Genomic DNA, 5,680 nt, shown 5'->3' on the forward strand with positions numbered 1-5,680 from the left:
TCTAGAATCTGTTATTGCTGATGAGAACTCAGACCCCACTATAATTTTGTTTCTATTTTTATCTCTCCAACCTTGACTATAGAAGCTTTATTTTTGAGTTCTAAAGTTTCACTTTCTGTTTTTAGGTATTTTTAAAATTATTATTATTTATACTCTTTGGCACTCAGGGAGCCCTTTCAATTTTAAGTCTCAATTCTTCCTTCCTTCCTTCTTTTTGTTTTAGGGACTTCCTTTGCTTTTGGAAAACAGCTGAGAAATAAAAAAAAATTATTTGAGAAATGCAGAAAAAATCCTTTTTTATAGTAGCTAATAAACCTCCCTTAAGCATTAGACATATTTTTGTGTAAAACATTAATAATACAACTATAATTTTACATTTATAAAATCAAGCTTCCCAGCAAAAAACAGGGTATTTACCACACTAATCCTTAACTCCTTCACTAAAAATGTAGTTATACACACCAATTTCTAACCTCTTAGAATATTCTGCACAATAGATTTTACTCAGTGGAATGAATAATTGCTCAGAAAAGCAGCACAGATTCAATTGCAATAGGATTGATAGACAACCTTCTTGTTTTCCAGTAAAAAGGAGATTTCATGAGCAGAAATGTTGGATTCTTTGAGGTTTCATTTATCAAGAGAAAGTTTCAGAACATCTTTTGAGCAAACATTTCTTAACAGGTTGTTCACAGATCTGGGATCTTCACTCCCCATAATGGCACTGGCAGACAAAATTATGTTAACTCCTACCTCTGCATGTTTATGGACAGTGTCAGGACCTACTCCACCACTGTTCTCTATGTCTAAAGATGGGAGCTGGGTCCTCAACCTGTGAACCTTTGGCATCACATCTTCCATGATTTTCTGCCCTCCAAACCCAGGTTCCACTGTTAGAACCAAGGCCACATCTATCTTATTCACTCATGATTCCAAATACTAACTGTATTTCCTGGTTTGATGTCCAGACCAACTTTCAACCCATTCTCCCAGATGTCTTTAGTCAAAACTCCTGGGTTGCCAGTAGCCTCAGGATGAAAGGTATATTGATTGGCTCCTGCAATAGCCATTGGCTTTTCTCATTGTCCCTACCTGGACACCGTTACATGCATGTCAAAGAAAGGGTCCTAGCCTAGCTGCTTTGGAAGGCTTTCTACCACAGGGTGATCAAAGGTGATGTTGGGAACAAAATGCCCATCCATTACATCTGGGTGCAGATAATTAGCCCCAGAGGCAAGCATCCAGGGGCACTCTGCCCCTAAATTGGCCAGGTTGCTTTTGAGGATAGATGGGCTGATCTTGCAGCCAGATGCTGTGGTAATGTTTCCCCTCAATTCTTTCTTTAGCTTTAATCTTACTGTTTATCTGTTTTGATTCTGCTATTCAGCTCATCTACTGATATTTTAATTTTGATAATAATGCTTTTCATTTTTAGAGTTGTTCATTTTTCATATTTGTAACATCCTTTGGACTCTCTCTGAAGATATCTAACATGTTTATTTTAAAGCCTGTTTTTGGGCTTACATTATCACCTTTGTTTCTTCAGGAGATAGTTCTGTTCATTCATCTCCTCTATGATGTTAGATCTCCTTAAATGTTTGGGAATTTCTGGGTGTCCAAATGGGATGTACCTATAACTTAATTTCCACACATGGGGGCTGCCCCATTTCTCCTGATTCTTCAGCTATTTGAAGCATTGTCCTATCTCTTTGGCACAAGCACTAATACCACCTGCTTTAGTTTGTAAGTAAATGCCAACCACACCTAATGCTTAGGTCAAGTGAGGGTCAGAGAAAAAGAAGCCAAATTGCCATGATACCCCATATATGGTTCCTTGACTAATTACACTTATGTTCACCCCATGGCCCTTCCTGCTCTTAATTTCTTCAGTCTAGTTACATCTATTTATAAATACATATTTTCTTTTATTTCTAGGTGTCTGGACTCAGACTGTCAACTTGAACAATATCTGTTGCCTTACATTTAAGTCTTTTACATCTTGGGTTTCCATGTAAGATTTCACTTGAAAACAAGTGAATTACAAAATGAGCCTTTAAAAGTCACTCCAAAGAGGACCCTCTTTCCATTATTAACTTTATTCCATGAGCAGCCTACCAGTTACTTGTATTATGCTTTCTATATTGTACATTCTTATTTACAATGATAATAATGCATGTCAAGTCAACAGTTTTGAAGAGGCAGTGATTAAGAAGAAAACTTTGAGTTAATACCAGAAGGGGATTTAAGTAGACATAATGGTAATGAGTTGAATTTATAAAACGAATTTCTTCTCATAATGAAAACTGATTTTGGTTCATCATATACCTTGATCTAGGGTTATTATACCTTCAAACATACATGTGATTAGGGTCCTGGACCACCTCTGAAAGAATCTGACTGAGTGCAATCTACCAACCATGTAAGAGTTTTAGTGATATGCTACACTAGTTCAGATCAGGTTTAGCAGATAACCACACATGGCATAATGCAACCACTGGCATGGCTGAGACATTGACCTCCCCTGGCATGTGGAAAGCCATGCAATTTGCAGTATTCTGCAGTGCACCATAAGCAACACTGGAGGCAACAGGGAGGCGATTTTCTATTATTTGACTGGGGTGGGTGGAATAATTTTAATTGCTAAGAAATTGCATTTTCATTGTAAAGCAATTCAAGTTATAGCAGATTCATAATGCAGCTATTGTAAAAATGACATTTCAGTGAGATTTCTCTGAGAAGAACATGGTGATTTTGCAAATGACATGGTGAGGGCATAGCAGTTACGTGAATAACACATTTTCACACTACGTGTGCTGGGAGCATAAGTAATGATGATGGCAATAATATTAATAATAACAGCATTCCATGAGTGAAAACCTTTTATCTCTGCAATTCCAGAGTTCTTTAACTCACACCTATCCACGTTACACTCCATTCAAATAATTAGTCTTGATGCTTTGTGGTGGAGGGAACTGAGGAACCAAGTGGTTGCCCAACTCTGTAGCAAATTAATGGAAAACATAGAATCAGAACTGTCTCCTCTGTGTTCTTTTAAAAACTCTTCTGGGATGACTCACCAGAATGAGTATCTTGCAGGCATTAGAAATGATGTTCTGATTTTATCATAGATGTATTTCCATCAGTTTTCCAGATGGGTTGTAGGTGAGCAATTAATGTCTTCTCTATCCATGTGTATAAAAGAAGATATAGCATTGTTTTATCTCAGGATGAACTGAGTTGCCCATTTTAAATATGTTTATAGCGTACTCTAATAAGTTAAGCAGGTAAGCTGCTTTTGCTAGCCTGAGGGCATATTATTCCCACAGCGGATATGTCATCTCCATTTTATTTTCATAATGTCATTATCAAGTCATTAATATAGAAGATTTCCATTTTTTCCCCTCTACATATATTTTAAGAGAAAAAGTGCTCCTTAGCAACTATATTATCAGTGATAGGAAATAAGGACCGGAGTGGTGGCTGTCAGTAAGCATGACCCATGTGGTCAGCATTCTTCCATGAGGATCACCAATGCAATTTATTAAACACACTGCAAGCCAGAGGAAAAATTTGCATTTACTTACATACACTTTGACAAAATGTCTCAGCCACCTATTTTGTTGATTTCATCTCAGTGTGTATGAATTAAATGGCATTCTCAAATTTAAGAATTTGAGATCATAACCTGATAACATGTTTTTGATACTTTGAATTTGGGTTGGATTTATTGTATTTGACCTTCTGCAAAACATGTTGAAGCTGGGATTCTCTCTCTCAGGTCTGTGGGGAGTGAAGCATAGTGGCAATAGCAGCATTCAGAAATTCCAGTTTTCAGCCATTTGAAACATGTGTGTCTATGACCAGCCATTTACTTCTTTGTGCATTAAGCTGCCATTGGAACCATAATTTGAATGTTGCTTTATTGTTATTATTTGGTAAATAAATGTCTTTTGTCTCTTTGGAAGGTGGGTAGCCTTAGTAAAATTGAAATTAAAATTTAAAAGAAAGATATTTCTTTGCTTTTTAAATAAACTACTTACTCTTTATAAATTCAATTTTCTTTACTGGGCAAAGAATATACAATTCAGAGTTAATTCCAATACTGATCTGCTGCCACACTGATTACCGGAAAGCTAATGAATTCTTCTGTTTCATGGGCTATGATTTACATCCTGTTTGGATTGCCTGGTCCCGTGATGTCAAGACTTCAATCAGAATTCTATGGTCTGACATCTTCATTTCCACATCTTGCAGGCAGTACCTCTTACATTCTGCCAACACAGGACACCCATGCCTCTTGTCAGCATTCACTCAGATGACTAAATGGCAAGGTGTGTCAATGCATGTTAAAGCTACAATGCAAATTTGCCTCAAAACATTGACATTGTAACATCTGCAGAGGAGTCATCGCCATGTCAATAACAATAAGTAATACTGCCATTTCTCTCCCATTGCTTCAGCTAAGAGACACTGTTACAGAGCAAAAATGGCAAAGAGTTGACTATATTTCATCCTGGTTTCTATAAAAGGTCATTTGCAAAATAAAGAAAATATAAAAGTACATTCAAATATTTAAAACAAACGCTCAATATGGTGATTGGACAAGACCCAGAGTGGACCTGGAGAAGTTGTCTGGAGCTCGGATGAGAAAAATTATGAAGCTAACATTATATAAATATAAATACACACACAAACACCCAAAACAAAACATCCACTTAATCTTTAGGCTTTCAATATGGCTTTTAAAGTGAGTGATGATAAGTGATAGTCAAGACAAATGAAAGGGTCAGACATCATTGAAAACTTCTGTTCCCATGCCAGTTAAAGGGAAAAAAAAGGAAGCAACAACCTGTGTTTTCAGGACAAGAACAGTCAGTCACTTCAAAAGATATAGTAAAAAAGAGCTGTCAAATCAGGGGTCTGTCTTCAGGAAGACAAAACCTCCTCACAGCTGATACTGTTAACTGGCATCGTGGTTGCATGAGAAGACTGACGATGCCAAATGGAGATGCTACAAAGTACTCAGTAGCACCTGCAGCCACCACCTTGTGGGGTGCTGTGTGAGATCACTGGGGCAGCATCTCCTTGGCAGTAACGAGCTCACTTCCCACCGAGAAGTACTTTGGGGAAGATCTGGATTTTCAACCTCACTTCCTATTGGAAGGGATGTTCATTACACCTAGTTCAGACACTTAATGCCAGGTTCTAAGCAGCCTTGGAATTTAGTAGAGGCATCTCAGGGGCTATATGGGGGAGTGAGAGCTGAGTGGTGCCCCAGACTCCACTCCCACTTTGAGCCCAGTAGTTCCAATTCTTAGATAACATTTTATTTGTAGAAGAGGTCTATGGACAGTTTGTAAACTGCAGCTCCAGTTCTGCCTCCCATTTCACAGAAATCTAGACCAGAGTGGGGAAGGGACTTACCCAAGGTCATGTCGTGTGGTTAAATTCAGGCACTTATTAATATGGGAACTATTTTGCCTCACTGAGAGAAATAGTAAATGAGGAATAGAATTTAGTGGCTGGAAAATTAATGGGTTGGAGGATAACAGAAAAGCCACATTTTAAAAATTGATATTCATCTGCCATCGCTCTTGCTTTACTATTCAGCCTGAAAACATTCTTTTCAGCTAGGAATCTTGGTTAGGCCACCTACACAAAACAGAAAATTCCTGTCCTG

General features: G+C 37.7%; 1 pseudogene; it reads right to left on the bottom strand.

Annotated features, from left to right (window-relative positions):
- Positions 1 to 630: 630 nt before the first annotated feature.
- On the bottom strand, positions 631 to 5,434 carry LOC119526353 (annotated as a pseudogene).
- Between the last annotated feature and the right edge of the window lie 246 nt (positions 5,435 to 5,680).

Source organism: Choloepus didactylus, chromosome 1 (genome assembly GCF_015220235.1).
Source record: "Choloepus didactylus isolate mChoDid1 chromosome 1, mChoDid1.pri, whole genome shotgun sequence".
Classification (NCBI taxonomy): Eukaryota; Metazoa; Chordata; class Mammalia; order Pilosa; family Megalonychidae; genus Choloepus; species Choloepus didactylus.